This window comes from Bos indicus x Bos taurus, chromosome 10 (genome assembly GCF_003369695.1).
Source record: "Bos indicus x Bos taurus breed Angus x Brahman F1 hybrid chromosome 10, Bos_hybrid_MaternalHap_v2.0, whole genome shotgun sequence".
Taxonomy (NCBI): domain Eukaryota; kingdom Metazoa; phylum Chordata; class Mammalia; order Artiodactyla; family Bovidae; genus Bos; species Bos indicus x Bos taurus.
The window spans coordinates 7,535,330-7,552,852 of NC_040085.1; the positions used below are offsets into that span (position 1 = coordinate 7,535,330).

General features: G+C 44.9%; 1 long non-coding RNA gene across 1 annotated transcript; it reads left to right on the top strand.

Moving 5' to 3' along the window:
* Positions 1 to 1,043: 1,043 nt before the first annotated feature.
* Positions 1,044 to 17,321, top strand: LOC113899323. Its single transcript, XR_003512898.1, has 2 exons — positions 1,044 to 1,612; positions 17,096 to 17,321. It is a non-coding gene; the product is annotated as an uncharacterized LOC113899323 (long non-coding RNA).
* The last annotated feature ends 202 nt before the right edge of the window (positions 17,322 to 17,523 follow it).

Genomic DNA, 17,523 nt, shown 5'->3' on the forward strand with positions numbered 1-17,523 from the left:
CCCCCACCCCCTCCTTGTATCTTCCCAGACCTAAGGGCTCATTAGAGCCCAGGAGTAAGGGGGTCTGGGGGAGGCAGGGTTCACAAGGCCCAGGACCAGTTGTGCTTTGTAAACAAGTGTGATGGAGATGGTAGAGCTGAGAGCCTCACTTGCTGCCCCAAACCAGACATGATGCTCATAGTCCAGGTCAGCCTAAGGACAGGGAGGGGCTGGGCCATACAAGGGTTTTCCTAAGAAGTCTACAAAGCCATGGGTGGCTCCAGAAATGAGTCCCATGTAGAAACCCAGATGGTCAGGAGATCTAGGGAAGATCTTCCAGAATGCACATGGGGGCCGGGGGCTTCCCTGGTGGCTCAGTGGTAAAGAATCTGCCTGCCAATGCAGGAGACGAGTTTGATCCCTGGCCCGGGAAGATCCCCCATGCTGCAGAGCAACTAAGTCTGTGCGCCACAACAATTGATATTGAGCCTGTGCACTCGAGCGGAGCCGCAGCCACTGAGCCCACGCACTATAGAGCCTGTGCTCCCCAACGAGAGACACCACCACAGTGGGAAGCCTGTGCACCACAAATAGGGAAAAGCCCACACAGCAGTGAAGATGCAAACCATAAATAAATAAGATTATTTCTTAAGGAAAGATTATCAGAAACAGATTCACAGACTTCGAGAATGAGCTTATAGTTGTTGAGGGGAAGGATAGTGGGAAGGGGTAGTGAGGGAGTTTGGGATGGACATGTACACACTGCTGTATTTAAAATGGATAACCAACAAAGACCTACTGTGTAGTGCATGGAACTCTGCTTAGTGTTGTGTGGCAGCCTGGATGGGAGTGGAGCTTGGGGGAGAATGGATACATTTATATGTACAGATGAGTCCCTTTGCTGTTCATCTGAAACCGTCACAACATTGTTTATTAATCAGCTATACTCAAATACAAAATAAAGTTTAAAAAAAACAGTTTATTCCTTAAAAAAAAAAAAAAAAGAATGCACATGGGCTAGACCCTTATTTTCCCCAGAGGCCTTAAGTAGGAGGAACTTGCATCAGGCCACATCACTGGGACCAGAGGCTGCTCCATCCCCCAGTCGGAGCAGGCCTCCCGCATTAAGTGATATCTGTCTCTAGGGCTCTTCCATCCGGCCTGCCCACACCTGGAGCATGAACATGCAGCTCTCAACCCTTACCTGGTGGGCAATGGGATCATATCACCCTGGTTTGGGAGCACAGTCTCTGTGGGCTCTGGAAGCTGATGGACCTGGATCTGAGTCTCTGACCCTGCTTTACTAGCTGAGTGACCTTGGGCAAGAGTCCTCACCTCTCTGAGACTCAGTTTACGGTCTACAAAATGAGGATAATACTAGAAGTCAGCTCATGGGGTGGGGAAGTTTAAACAAACTAATACACAAAATTTATGGCACAGCGCCTGGCCATTCACCCAGTGGTAGATTGGTAATACAATTGTTAGCATTTTCAGTAACAGTTATTCTTTTCATTGAGTCCTTGCTCTTGGTCACAGAGGCACTGGAGGAGGACTCTGAAGGCCTGGCTTAGAGGACCTGCTCAGCACTGTCTCATTCCATGTGTGGCCTCAGTTTACCCATCTGTGAAGTCAGGTAAGTACTTCCACTCTGCCTGTGTTTCCAAGGTGGTTGCAGAATTCAAGAGATGTCTAAGTGCTGAAAACTAACTATTCTGGTAGACTCAGAGGTGACCATCCACTTCCCCGTCCAGGTTGCTGCCAGGAGTAGGGCCAGTGGTCAGATGGTCTCCAACTGTCAGTGCCTTCAACTGGTCTCAGCTGCAGAGACTTGCCCGGTTCAAGGTCACATCCTCCTCAGGGGCAGGTTGCAGCCAGGAGCGGAGCAAGCTGGGGGCATAAAGACCAGCCATATGGGTCCACCTGGGACAGTCTGATGGGTACTGGCCGAGCCTTCATCATCAGACCTGCACTGCGGTTGCCTGCTCTCTGCCTGCTCTCCTTCCGTTTTCTTTCACACATGTTGAGCCTTCATAACATCTTTTTTTTTTAATCTGAAATGTAGCTGATATACAATAGAAGTTACAGGTGTACAACATAGTAATTCACAATTTTTAAGTTATACTCCATTTATAGTTATTCTAAAATACTGGGTATATTCCCTATGTTGTGCAGTATATTCTTGTAGCTTCCTCTATACAAAATATTTTGTTTCTTAGTCCCCTACCCTTTTATTTTTCCCTCCCTTCTTTCTTCCACCCACCGGTAACCCCAAGTTTTTTCTCTATATCTAAGTCTTTCTCTTTTGTTATATTCACTAGTTTGTCGTATTTTTTAAATTCCACACATAAGTGATATATGTGTTTATTTTTGTCCAATTTATTTCATAGTAATAGCATAATACCCTCCACGTCTACCTATGTTGCTGCAAATGGCAACATTTTTTTCATTTTTATGGTTGAGTAGTATTCCATTGTGTGTGTGTATATATATATTATATATATATATATGTCACATCTTTATTCATTCATCTGTTGATGAACACGGGTTGTTTCAGTATCTTGGCAATTTTAAGCAATACTGCTATGGACATTGGGGTGCATGTATCTTTTCAAATTAGTGTTTTCAGGGTTTGTTTTTTTTTTAAATATATACCCAGGAGTGGAATTGCTGGGCTATATGGTAGTTCTCTTTTTAGTTCTTTGAGGAACCTCCATACTGTGTTCCGCAGTGGCTGCACCAGTTTTCATTCCCACCAACGGTGTGCAAGGGTTCCCTCTTCCCCACATCCTCACGGTTTGTTGTTTGTATTCTTTTTGATGGTCAGCATTCTGACAGAGGTGAGATGATAACTCACTGTGGTTTTGATTTGCATTTCGCTGATGATTATCAATGTTGAGCATCTTCTCATGTGCCTATTCACCTTCTGCACGTTCTCTTTGGAAAAATGTTCAGGTCTTCTGCCCATTTTCTCAATGAAGTTGTTTGTTTTTTTTGATGATGGGTTGTATGAACTATGTACATATTTTGAATATTAACCCCTTATTGGTCATATCATTTGCAAATATTTTCTCCCATTCAGTAGGCCATCTTTCATTTTGTTAATGGTCTTCATAACATCTTGCATAACACTGACCTCTGCTACTCAAATGAGAAAAATTGAGATGATATAGCAAATTTAGGAAAGTGATTATGCTGATTGTAATTTTTTTCCTTGCTATTAACATGACTACATAGTACTGATATCAGATTGTAGGGTTTAAAAAAGTATATTAACTTGGCAAAAGAGCAAACAAAAGAAGCTACGCATCTTCAAAATCAAAGTCTGGGGTCACCGACAGGTCCCAAATCACTCAAGCATGCTCCTGCCTGTGCCTCTAGCCAAGATGCCAGATCACGGGGGAATTAGCTGACTGCTGACCTCAGCCTAGCAGCATACTGGGCTCCTTGGGCCCTGGCCATGTCTGAAATAGCTGATGGCTTGCTGATGGCCCTTCCTGGGCCCTTGGCCCCTCTGTAGATTAAGCTGTAGATGGGTGTGCCCACAATGAAATTCTCAGAGAATTTAAAGAGGAAGGGCTGGTAAGGACAAGCCAACCTTCAGCACCTGCCCCTCAGCTCCCTTCCTCCTGTCCCACCAGAGGGGGTCAGGAGTGGGTCAACAGTGCCCCCCAAGACGAGCTGTGAGCCCCTGCATCATCACTTCTGGACTAATTGCCACCCTACCCGCCCACCAGGTGCCTGCCTGTGTGTCTCCCTGGCTCTGGGGCTGCTACTAAAGACATGTTGCAGCAGCTTTACGAAGCATGGCTCAGAACAATTTTACACCCCATTTGATTTATGTTCTGGGATTCGCTCCTCTCTGAGGCTCCCTCCCCCTGGAAGGAAGTGTATGTCATCCAACCTGGCTCTCCTGCGCTCCCACAGAGCCAGCGCCTGGGCCAGGAAGGGCCAGGCTGGGGCAGACCCTAGGTCCTGAGTGAGCAGTGCTGTGACCTGGCGCTTCCTTCTGGACTTTCTCTCTAGGGGTCCCCGACCCAGGACATCTGTGACTGAGACCTTCACAGGTGGCCTCAGTTATGACCAAAGACTCCAGAGCAGGGAAAGTCCTTGGGGGATAGGTGAACAACCTTTCCATCTTCCCTCAAGGCCCTTCCGAAGGTCCCATCGCCAGTGTGTGTGGCAGGCACCTGCCTGCCTTCTAGCGGTGGCGAGGGCAGGGTTGGCGTGGGGAGTCACCAGGCCAGCTCTGAGCCAGTCTTCCTGGCAGCATGACCTGCTTCACTGGACTCTTTGTCCAGGCAGTGACGTTGACCTTGACTGAGGAATGGTAAGATAAGAACCCATTTGGGCCGCCACCTCCTTTATTGCAACAGGAGGGGAGGGCAGGCTCAGAGAAGGACAATGATTTCCTGAAAGGCACACAGCCAGTGGGAGAGTCAGTGCTGGAACTCTGGCTTTACAACTCCAGGATTTCATCACCTTTACCCTAAGAGGCAAGATCATTTACAGTCACAGCCTCTCATCCCTTCAGTCTTGAATGAATGCCTCCCAAGAGCCAGGCTTGGTGTTCAAAGAGCTTCCAGGTTGGTAAACACATCTCTGGACTTGGATGTCTGCACGGGGAAGGATAGAAATACCTGCTTTGGGTACCCTTCTGGACTTTATCCTATGTTCCTGCTGTTCCTTGAAAGGGCACCAGTAAATTTAAGTGTTTCCTCCAATTCTGTGAGCTGTTATAGCAAATTATTGATGATGGGGAGAGGATCATGGGAATCCCTGATTTGTAGCCAAGTCAGACAGAACTGCAGGTCACCTGGACACCCATCACTTGTGGTTAACGTTGGAAGTAGGGGCAGTCTTGTGGGACTGAGCCCTTAAAATGCGGGGCCTGCATTAACTCCAGGTAGTTAATGTCAGAATCGAGTTAAATTGTAGTCCACACAGTCGGTGTCCACAGAAAATTGGAGAATTTCTCCGTGTGGAAAATCCGCACTTTGTGTCAAGAGTATTGTGAGTAGAGAAACTGTTTTTCTTTCACAGAGTGCCCTTGTTTGTGATGACCGTGACAGTTTTGAGGGGTACTGGTCAGGCAGACTGCAGGAGGTCCCCTTGCTGGGGTTTGCCTACTGTTTTTCTCACGATTAGACTGGGGTGATGGGTTTCAGGAAGGTGGCATAGGTAAAGTGCTGTTTTCGTTGCTCCATACCATCAACGTGATTTACTGTAGTTGATGTTGGCCTTGACCACCTGGCTGAGGCAGTGCTGGGGAGGTTTCTCCACTGGAGAGTCATTCATTTCCCTACCCACCCCTTCCACAGTGTACTCTTTGGAAGAAAGTCTGTATGTGCAGCGCACACATAAACAGTGGGGAGCTGTGAGCCCTCTTCTTTAGAGCGGAGGATCTACGTAATTTATTTTAAAGCAACTTCCAGACATCCTATCATTTCAATCATAAATACTTCAGTACATGTCTCTAACAGATACAGCCTTGAAAATCACACAAATAGCTATATTACCACTATGCCAACCTACACCACTGATAGTGATTCTTCAGTATCATTTAATACCTGGGCCATATTTCATCTTCCCTAATTGTCTAAAAAATATCTCTATGGTTGGTTTATTCAAGTCAGGATCCAAACAATATTCACCCATCGTATTTGGCTAACATGCTGTTTAATGGATTTCCATCTGTAAAGGTTTTCCCTCCTTTTTTTGGGTGTGTGTATGTTGGGGGTGGGGGTTGTGCCTCTTATTTCCTGAAGAGTTAGGGTCAGTTTTCCTAGAGAATTTTCTACATTCTGGTCTTGGCTGATTGCTGTTTCATAGTTTTATTTGACATGTCCTCTGGCCTCTGCACTTCTGGGAAATCTGTCGTTACGTCAGAAGTTTGATCAGATTTGGGCTCATTATTTTGGCAAGAACATATCAGAGGTGGTGCATCTGACCAGGACACATAAATGTCCAGATATCCCTCTTTTCTTGGAGTGAGAGTGATCAGGGGTTGGCGTGTTGTCAACATTTCTCCTCATGGGCTTAGAGCTGCTAAATAGCCTCTACATACATCCCTTTGCTTCTTAAAGAAAGAGGTCAGTTTCTATTACTTGCAACCAAAACTCTGATAGATAAGTCCAAAGTACCCAGTTTGGTGCTGGAAAATGCCTGATTAAGTGCCTAACCCTGAGGTGGGAAGCTGGGAGAGGACTTTGGAGCCAGAACTGTCAGAGTTGAGGTCCTGTCTCTATGATCTGAGCAGGTTTCCTCAATTCCATCATCCATAAAATGGGATGCTGCTGCTGATAGCAAAGTCTAGCTCACAAGGTTATAATCAGAATTAAAGTACTTAATGTTTGCAAAGCCTTTAAAACAATACCAAGCACACAGTAAGCATGTAATTGTTAACTGATATAAGAATACCACTAATTTTTTATTTTATCTTATCTACTAGTTCTGTTTCTTTCCTACTGCCACATCTTAACCTTATGTAATGTCACCCATTCCCATGGCTTTGGCTATCATGTTCCCTAATACCTCAATGCCAAGAACTAATTTGACTGAAAATAGTCAGCTTTGATAATAATAGCCTTGTTTTTTCCCTCGGGGATTCAGGGAACCTACAATAAATGCAAGCACTAAGACATACCTCAGTTCCAGAATTGATAAAGAGGCGGATGGGTGTGATTTGTGCATAGAACTGAGAGAATAAGAAATATTCTAACAACTTTCTAAGCTACACTAACCAAAACAACTCTACCCTGGAACTTAGGGACATCTTAGTTGTGACTCTTCCTCTTGATTAGCTTGATTTGCATAAAGCTCTGTGACCTAGTGACAAAAATATGTGAAAAGGGACCTGGGCTTTCTGCTGAGTGCTCTGGGTGCTAGAAACTGGATCCTATCAGGACTGGGAGATAGATTTGTCCCTGCCACCCTTGGGGAACATCCGTAATGAAAAAAGAGCTCACTCTTAGATAAAAGAGGTCAGTAGACAGGGTCTCTGCCTTAAGTCCACCAAGATGAAGCTGAGAGAGCAGCCCAAGGTCTGGGTCATTGAGCGGCTGTTCCCAGGTACAAATCTGAAGGGTTTGGACACATTTTACTCTTGTATTATAATTGCCATTAGGGAGCTCATTAGGAATTCCGATGTGAGGGCATGTGGAGAGAGGTCCATGGGTAAGAGATGGAAGAGCTGGTCTCAGCTTCCTGGTGGCAGCTCTCTAGCAGTATAGCTCCACACAGGGATTCCCTGAAGGACAGTGGTGAAGGGACATCCTCTGTCCTCTGTCCCTGAGAGTCTCCAGGCAAGAATACAGGAGTGGGTTGCCATTCCCTTCTCCAGGGGATCTTCCCAACCCAGGGATCAAACCCACATCTCCTTTATTGGCAGGTGAATTCTTTACCACTAAGCCATCAGATGGAGAAGGCAATGGCACCCCACTCCAGTACTCTTGCCTGGAAAATCCCATGGATGGAGAAGCCTGGTAGGCTGCAGTCCATGGGGTCGCTAAGAGTCGGACATGACTGAGCGACTTCACTTTCACTTTTCACTTTCATGCATTGGAGAAGGAAATGGCAACTCACTCCAGTATTCTTGCCTGGAGAATCCCAGGGACGGGGGAGCCTGGTGGGCTGCCATCTATGGGGTCGCACAGAGTCGGACACGACTGAAGCGACTTAGCAGCAGCAGCAGCAGCAGCAGCAAGCCATCAGGAAAGCCCCTTGAGCAGGACACCTGGATGTTTATCTTGCCTGGAGGGAAAGATGGCTAGGGATTTGGATCTATGTTCATTCATGGACATGGCTAATGGTTTGGTCAGGGACTTGGAAAGAATACAGTTGGAAATTTGATGACAAGAATGTCTGAGAAAGAGATATTTGAGTGGGCCTCTCCAAGTGGGCTCAGAAGTGAAGATATCTGAAAGCCAAGTGAATGCTCATCAAAGAGCAATCTCAGCACAGAATAATCTTAATTATCAGGTTGACCCATTCTGTGTATGTCAACGGCTCATAAACAAAATAGCCATGACAGCATGGATGGAGATTTTGCATTGACCTAGCAAATGGGCTTTCACTCGCCAAGACCAATCTGGTTGTAGTCACTTCTGAATACCCACACTACCTACAAGAGCAGAGGCCAACACAGCTCTGAATATGGTACCACTACTTGGAGAGACCAGCCAAACGCCCGGTGGCAGATTAGTTATGCTGAAATGCTTCCATCTGGGGAGTACTTCTTTTTCTTCTTCTCGGGAGATATGAATATTCTGGATATGGTTTGTCTTCCCTGCCCGCAATGTTTCTGCCCCTATCCGCAGACTTACCAAATATCTTATTTACTATCATGGTATTTCACAGAGCACTGCTTCTGACCAGGAAACTCATTTCACAGCTAATGAAGTGCATCCATAGGCTTTTGTTCAGAGAAGTAGCTGGTCTTACCATGTTCTCCATCATTCTAAAGCATCAAACTGGCAAGACAGGGGGGATACTATTTGGAAATCTGGACCTGGAGTCAGACAAACCTGGGTACTCATTTTGCCTTTGACATGTACAGTTGTGTAGATTGGGTAAGCTACATGTCTGTTTTCAGATAAAGTAGAGTGAACACTAAAAATATGGTAGCTATGATTATCACTCTCTTCTTGGCTTGTTCTCACTGCTATAGTATATTGTCATCACTCTTAACAAATAGCTATAGGTCCTCCCAAAGATTCAGCTGTGTGGATGTTCATCATAGTGATGCTCATCAGTTCAGTTCAGTTCAGTTGTTCAGTCGTGTCCGACTCTTTGCAACCCCATGAATCGCAGCACGCCAGGCCTCCCTGTCCATCACCAACTCCCGGAGTTCACCCAGACTCAAGTCCATCGAGTCAGTGATGCCATCCAGCCATCTCATCCTCTGTTGTCCCCTTCTCCTCCTGCCCCCAATCCCTCCCAGCATCAGAGTCTTTTCCAATGAGTCAGCTCTTCGCATGAGGTGGCCAAAGTACTGGAGTTTCAGCTTCAGCATCATTCCCTCCAAAGAAATCCCAGGGCTGATCTCCTTCAGAATTGACTGGTTGGATCTCCTTGCAGTCCAAGGGACTCTCAAGAGTCTTCTCCAACACCATAGTTCAAAAGCATCAATTCTTCAGCACTCAGCCTTCTTCACAGTCCAACTCTCACATCCATACATGACCACAGGAAAAACCATAGCTTTGACTAGATGGACCTTTGTTGGCAAAGTAATGTCTCTGCTTTTGAATATGCTATCTAGGTTGGTCATAACTTTCCTTCCAAGGAGTAAGCGCATAGTAATAAGGAATTAGAGACTACCTAAATATCTGTTGAGAATTGTTTACAAAATTACTATATATCAGTTGAATAAAATACTCTATAGCTATTAATCTTCTGTTGCTGTTGTTTAGTCACTAAGTTGTGTCCGACACTTTGCAACCCCCCTGGACTGTGGCCCACCAGGCTCCTCTGTCCATGGGATTTCTCAGACAAGAATATTGGAGTGGGTTGCCCTTTCCTTCTCTAGGGGATTTTCCTGATCCAGGGATCGAACCCGCATGGTTAGAGGTGTACTTATTAAATAGATATTCATGATACACTATTAAGTGAAAAAGGCAAGTTATAAAATAATATATGCTGGATGATTTCATTTGAGTATTTTTTAAAAGCTATATATCATGCATAAAAGTAATGCTTGAATTATATAAAGTATAATAGATTTATTTATTATTATCTCAAGGAAATGGAAAGTTGGTTGAATTTCATTTCCCCCTTTTTCTTGTCTATATTTTCTAAATTTGTTTTTGGGACTGTGCATTGCATTTATAGTGTAGAAAAAAGAACCCTCCCACCCCCCAAAAAAACCAGTGTTCTGAATGTAGAGCAGCAGAGGAAGAGACCAGGTGAACTTTGCGTGCTCCATCCTAGACAGGCTTCTCCTACATCTGAGAGGATGCTGGCTGACTGGTCGGAAGGAGACTTCAGCCACATCATTTCTGTAACCTCCAGGGCACAGCCCTGCTTTGGCATGACTCCATCCTTTCTCTGGCAGCCCCTGGCTCCCCATAGTGACTGGGAGAGATTTTTCTTAACTCTGTCCACTGATAGGATAGGAGAAGGTCACAGCAGTTGCCTCTGGGACCAAGACCAGATGTGCCCTGTTCAGGACACCAGACAGGAATGTGGCTGCCTGGGAGAAACGGGCCTGGATCCAGCACTGGACTGCGTGTATTGGCTGAGGTTCACAAAGGCGCAGGACTTCAGTCTGGCAGCTTGAAAATATTTTTCAATGGAGCCCCAGTATTTGACGGGAGAAACAATAATATTCCTTCTCTGGATGTCAAACATCCGGATAAATAGAAGCCTTTTTTTCCACCTTCACTCTTCCCCAAGTGTTACAAAGGATGCTCTGACATAGGTTTTTGGAAGGGACTCACCTTGCTAGGGTGAAGGCCAACTCGAGCCACAGGGAATGCTTATTTTTAAAGGAGAGGGAACCATGTGGCCCATCACAGGTTTGCTCAGAGGGCCTGGCTTCCTCAGGAGCGAGGGCGTGGGCTGGCAGGACCTGCCTTCTTGACCGGGGAGGACTCAGAGAGGGTGATGGGTGTCCAAGCCCCTTCCCTGGCAGGAGGCTAGGGCAGGACAGGGCAGGGCTGGGGAGGGGTCTGGCAGGGAATGTGTCCCACCTAGAGCTGGGCCATGGGTGCAGCCAGAGTCGGGGGGCTGTGTAGTGGTCAGGAGATGAGAGGGAGGTTGAGGACAGACATTAGCTGAAGACCTCCCATCATGTTCACTGAGCTGGAACCCAGGCACGACCCAGCCACAGAAAGTCAATCTCACCCAGCAGCTGGGCAAATGCAATGGGCTTGGCTAAACTCAGAAACTAAATGAAGACATTCCTAACGAGTCTTCCCCCAAATATGACCGGCATTTGGGGTATCCAGTGGGGAATTTATGGAAAAGAAGGTAGAGAGAAAACACTTAAACATTTCTCAAGCTGAAAAATGAATCAGGAAAACAGTCTCAACTCCTTGGGTTCTGTTGAGCAAACTCTTAACTCTGTTTAGCCAGTGACCCCTGGGCTGGGCTTTCTCTCCCCTAACTCACTGCTTATCTCCACATCACAGGCACAGCCTGCTTCCTGACCCAGGGTCACTTTGCCTGTATATCTGAACCCCTCCCTGGGGCCAGGATAAAAATACCTCCTTCCAACCCTTCATCCTGGTCCAGCTCATCCTGAGCCAGCAGGCAGTCTGTGGGGCAGACCCACTGATCTGCCTTTTCCTCTGATGAGACATGGAGACCCTACCCATCTCAGAGTCAGGCCTTTACTCGGTAACAATCACACCTTTACAGGGAGGACCAGCACTCGAGTACGCTTCTATCACAGAGGCTCGAACTGAGGGCTCAGCTGCCTTGGTTTGATTGTATAAACTTGAGCCACCTCATCAGGAGTTTTTGGAAAATCTAGTACAGGGCTTCCCTGGTTGTATAGACTGGATTCAGCCACCCCACCCCCACCCCCAGGCTTATATGGAAATTCTTACTCCTCTGCCAAGACTCCAATCCTGGAGCCCTCTTGATTCCATTGTCTGTCTGCCACTTCCTCTCCACCTTCATTACCTCTCCCTGGTCAAACCTCCTTTCTCTCTACTGGATTACTACGATAGCCTCCTTCCTCTTTCCACTCTGGTCTCATCCAGCCTCCTCACTGCACACACAGAGTTCCCCGGCTTAAAGCTCTTCCCTGGTCCTCCCCTGCACTCCGGCTCCTCAGAAAACCACTCAGGATCCCCAGCCAATGACCCTGACCTCTGTCCTTGCTCACAGCTCGTCTTTACCCAGAGTCCTCTATGCCACGGTGTGCCGCACTGGCCTTCTCTCTGAACCCACAACTTTCCTGTTTTGCGGCTACCCCGGCACTGTTCTCACTGCCTGGAACACCTTCTCCTCACTAGGCTCTTTCATCAAGTCTAGATCTTAGAGAGGCTTTCTCTGACCATCCGAGCCGATGAAGCCCCTCACGGCATTCTCCTCTTCCCCTGTGGCACTTGCTGTCCTTGACGGTGGGTCTGTGTGCCTTCACTTGCTGAATGTCTACCTTGGCCACTGCACCATGTGTTCCTTTAGGGCAAAAAGTATGTCTGCACTGTTCATCCCGGTCTGGTATCTCCCATGTAATAGATGCTCAGAAATATTTCCTGAGTGAGTGAGTAGGTAAAGGAAAGAGAGAGACTGGGATGTAGTCAGCAAAGGGGCCCAGGAGGCAGTGTGATTCAATAACAAAGGGTGTCCCTGGAGTCGGATGGTCCTTGACTGGCGTCCTAACTATGTGATGTGGGGCAAAAAGGACTTAACTTCACTGAACCCCAGTTTCCTCATCTGTAAAATAATGATTATAATCATTTCCCTGCTGTGTAGGTTTTTTAAAAAATTAATTAATTTATTGTACTTTATGATATTGGTTTTGCCATACATTGACTTGAATCCGCCATGAGTGTACATGTGTTCCCCATCCTGAAGCCCCCTCCCACCTCCTTCCCCATCCCATCCTTTTGGGTCATCCCAGTGCACCAGCCCCGAGCATCCTGTGTCCTGCATCAAACCTGGACTGGCGATTCATTTCACATATGATATTTTACATGTTTCAATGCCATTCTCCCATATCATCCTGCCCTCGCCCTCTCCCACAGAGTCCAAAAGACTGTTCAATACATCTGTGTCTCTACTGCTGTCTCGCATACAGGGTTATCATTACCATCTTTCTAAATTCCATATATATGCATTAGTATACTGTATTGGTGTTTTTCTTTCTGGCTTACTTCACTCTGTATAATAGGCTCCAGTTTCATCCAACTCATTAGGATGGATTCAAATGTATTCTTCTTAATGGCTGAGTAATATTCCATTGTGTATATGTACCACAGCTTTCTTATCCATTCATCTGCTGATGGACATCTAGGTTGCTTCCATGTTCTGTCTATTATAAACAGTGCTGTGATGAACATTGGGGTACACGTGTCTCTTTCGATTCTGGTTTCCTCAGTGTGTATGCCCAGCAGTGGGATTGCTGGGTCGTATGGCAGTTCTATTTTCCAGTTTTTTAAGGACTCTCCACACTGTTATCCGTAGTGGCTGTACTAGTTTGCATTCCCATCAACAGTGTCAGGGGGTTCCCTTTTTTCCACACCCTCTCCAGCACAAAACTTATTGCTTGTAGACTTTTGGATAGCAGCCATTCTGACCAGCGTGAGATGGTACCTCATTGTGGTTTTGATTTGCATTTCTCAAATAATGATATCTTTTCATGTGTTTGTTAGCCATCTGTATGTCTTCTTTGGAGAAATGTCTGTTTAGTTCTTTGGCCCACTTTTTGATTGGGTCTTTTATTTTTCTGGAATTGAGCCGTAGGAGTTGATTGTATATTTTTGAGATTAGTTGTTTGTCAGTTGCTTCATTTGCTATTATTTTCTCCCATTCTGAAGGCTGTCTTTTCACCTTGCTTATAGTTTCCTTTGTTGTGCAGAAGCTTTTAATTTTAACTAGGTCCCATTTGTTTATTTTTGCTTTTATTTCCAATATTCTGGGAGGTGGGTCATAGAGCATCCTGCTGTGATGTATGTCGGAGAGTGTTTTGCCTATGTTTTCCTCTAGGAGTTTAATAGTTTCTGGTCTTACATTTAGATCTTTAATCCATTTTGAGTTTATTTTTGTGTATGGTTTTAGCAAGTGTTCCAGTTTCATTCTTTTACAAGTGGTTGACCAGTTTTCCCAGCACCACTTGTTAAAGAGATTGTCTTTTCTCCTTGTATATTCTTGCCTCTTTTGTCAAAGATAAGGTGTCCATAGGTGTGTGGATTTATCTCTGGGCTTTCTATTTTATTGCATTGATCTATATTTCTGTCTTTGTGCCAGTACCATACTGTCTTGATGACTGTGGCTTTGTAGTAGAGCCTGAAGTCAGGCAGGTTGATTCCTCCAGTTCCATTCTTTTCTCAAGATTGCTTTGGCTATTTGAGGTTTTTTGTATTTCCATACAAATTGTGAAGTTATTTGTTCTAGTTCTCTGAAAAGTACCATTGGTAGCTTGATAGGGATTTCATTGAATCTATTGCTTTGGGTAGTATCCTCATTTTCACTATATTGATTCTTCTGATCCATGAACATGGTATATTCTCCATCTATTTGTGTCCTCTTTGATTTCTTTCACCAGTGTTTTATAGTTTTCTATATATAGGTCTTTTGTTTCTTTAGGTAGATATATTCCTAAATATTTTATTCTTTTCATTGCAATGGTGAATGGAATTGTTTCCTTAATTTCTCTTTCTGATTTCTCATTGTTAGTGTATAGGAATGCAAGGGATTTCTGTGTGTTAATTTTATATCCTGCAACTTTACTATATTCATTGATTAGCTCTAGTAATTTTCTGGTGAAGTCTTTAGGGTTTTCTGTGTAGAGGATCATGTCATCTGCAAAGAGTGAGAGTTTTACTTCTTTTTTTCCAATCTGGATTCCTTTTATTTCTTTTTCTGCTCTGATTGCTGTGTCTAAAACCTCCAAAACTATGTTGAATAGTACTGGTGAAAGTGGGCACCCTTGTCTTGTTCCTGACTTTAGGGGAAATGCTTTCAATTTTTCACCATTGAGGATAATGTTTGCCGAGGGTTTGTCATATATAGCTTTTATTATGTTGAGGTATGTTCCTCTATTCCTGCTTTCTGGAGGGTTTTATCATAAATAGATATTGAATTTTGTCAAAGGCTTTCTCTGCATCGACTGAGATGATCATATGGTTTTTATATTTCAATTTGTTAATGTGGTGTATTACGTTGATTGATTTGTGAATATTGAAGAATCCTTGCATCCCTGAGATAAAGCCCACTTGGTCATGATGTATGATCTTTTTAATATGTTGTTGGATTCTGTTTGCTAGAATTTTGTTAAGGATTTTTGCATCTATGTTCATCAGTGATATTGGCCTGTAGTTTTCTTTTTTTGTGGCATCTTTGTCAGGTTTTGGTATTAGGGTGATGGTGGCCTCATAAAATGAGTTTGGAAGTTTATCTTCCTCTGCAATTTTCTGGAAGAATTTGAGTAGGATAGGTGTTAGCTCTTCTCTAAATTTTTGGTAGAATTCAGCTGTGAAGCGTCTGGTCCTGGGCTTTTGTTTGTTGGAAGAGTTCTGATTACAGTTTCAATTTCCGTGCTTGTGATGGGTCTGTTAAGATTTTCTATTTCTTCCTGGTTCAATTTTGGAAAGTTGTACTTTTCTAAGAATTTGTCCATTTCTTCCAAGTTGTCCATTTTATTTGCATATAGTTGCTTTGCTGGGTAGTTTTGAAAGTTAATGTATTTAGAGAGTCTGATGCAAATGCCTGGCAATAAACAGGCCTATTTATCCAAAAGACCCCACATATTGAAAGTATGTGTGCGTGCATGCTCAGTCACTTCAGTTGTGTCCGACTCTTTGCGATCCTATGGACTGTGGCCTGCCAGGCTCCTCTCTCCATGGGATTTTCTAGGCAAGAATAGTGGAGTGGTTTGCCATGCCCTCTTCCAGGGGATTTTCCCCACCCAGGGACTGAACTGGAATCGCCTGCATTTGCAGGCAGATTCTTTACCTACTGAGCCACCTGGGCAGCCCTATTGGAAGTATATGTATATATAAATAGGTAGACAGCAAGGACCTACTGTATAGCATAGGGGACTGTATTCAATATCTTATAATAATAGACAAGAATCTGAAAAAGAATATATATATGTATATGAAACTGAATTACTTTTCTATGTAACTGAAACATTGTAAATCAACTATACTTCAATTAAAACAAAAGAAAATATTGAGTGGGCCAGACCTGAGCCAGGGCCAAGGGGCTCCACAGTCTCTGCACTCAAGGAAGATGACATTTAGAGGTTCTGTAAATCTCAGCTATTCATAGTAATAGTCCTACTGCTATTACTACTAATAAACAGAATGTTAGGAAATTCTCTAGCCAGAGTGAATGAGCCAAGCCCCATGGAAGCCCGCCTGGGAAAACCAGGATATGAGAGAAGGGAACAGGGTGTGAAGAAAAAATACAGGAGCGAGTGTGTGGTTTACTATAAATCGTCCTTTGATCTTTCTTTCATAGTTGGCTTAGATTTTCCATTTAACCGGATTAAAGAATTCTGTGACTAAAGTATTCATTCACTGAATGGATATTTGTGTGTGTGTGTACCTATGTATATAAATTCAGGAGGGAGAAATTCAGAGGTGAAATTGATGTAGTCTTTGCCCTCAAGAGGCTTACAGAGGAACATGATATGCACAAAATATCCTAACACAAGGTTGACTTAGAAGAGACAGAGAGGAAGGCCAATGGAGATTCAGACAGAAACAATAGGCTTCATGGGGAGGTGGCATTTGAATAGACTTAAAGACACATGAGTGAGAGAAGGAAGGAAGAAGCATGATACAGGGAGAGAAATACAGAACATGAAGTCAGATGACCTGTTTTCAAACCCTGGCTTACAATTCGCACCTACAAAAGTTGGTTTCCCTGACCCTCAGTTTTCTCATCTGTGAAATGGGGATAATACTTCCACATTATTGTGATTGTTTTGTGTGATCATCTTCACATACACCCACACACTGGTTTCCGTAGAGAGGTCAGAGTCATGGGGCTGAGAAACACCTCCTGAGGTTCCGATGAGTTCACCAGTGAGCTCGTCCTCACTGCTGTCCTCCCTGCAGGGGACACTCAATTCCTTAGGCCTGGAAGGCATGTGGTAAATGATGATGTTTGGAGAAGGTGATGGCAGTGGTGCCACATCCTGCCACTTAATCCACCTGAGATAGAAACAGCACTTCCCGAAATCCCAATCCACTCCCATTCCCAGAGGGAGGGCTTTCAGGAACTCTGGGCTGGGCCCAGCATCCAAGCCAGCTTGAGCCACGAGCCCAGGTTGCAAAGATCCTAAAGGGCTGAAGTCGGGCATGGCAGAGACCAGCCGGCTTTTCACCCAACCTGTTTCCTCGTCTTCCTGGGCTCACAGCAGACTCCATCCTTGTAGCTGGGTGAGGCCATGCAGCATAGCTGTAATCAATGCCAAGTGATACATGTGTCTTCTTTCCAGATCTGACCAATAAAACTCTTCTATACTCTTTCCCTGGGTCGTCTGATGGTGATCCCCCAGCATGAATTTGGAAGCTGCTTTAAAGATGACATAGCTGCCACCAGCCGAAGTCTCTGACTGCCTGGAGGATGGCCCCGTCCCCACTCACCACCCTTGAACTCCAATTAGAACTGCCCTGAACTGTTAGATGAGACATGAAATAAACTTCCTTTGTGTTTATCTATTATACGTTGGGGCCTATTTTCTACAGCAGCAGTGTCTTACTAATACACCAGCGTAGGGTCTCTCCTACCTGAGGAGGACCAAAGCAGGAAGGGCTGAAGGAGCAGCTCTCCATCGACGTCCTTGAAGAAGGCAGGATGTTGTGACCGTGGTGCCTGCATATGAAGTGCAACCTCTGTGGGGTGTAAATGGAGTTGAGTGTTAGG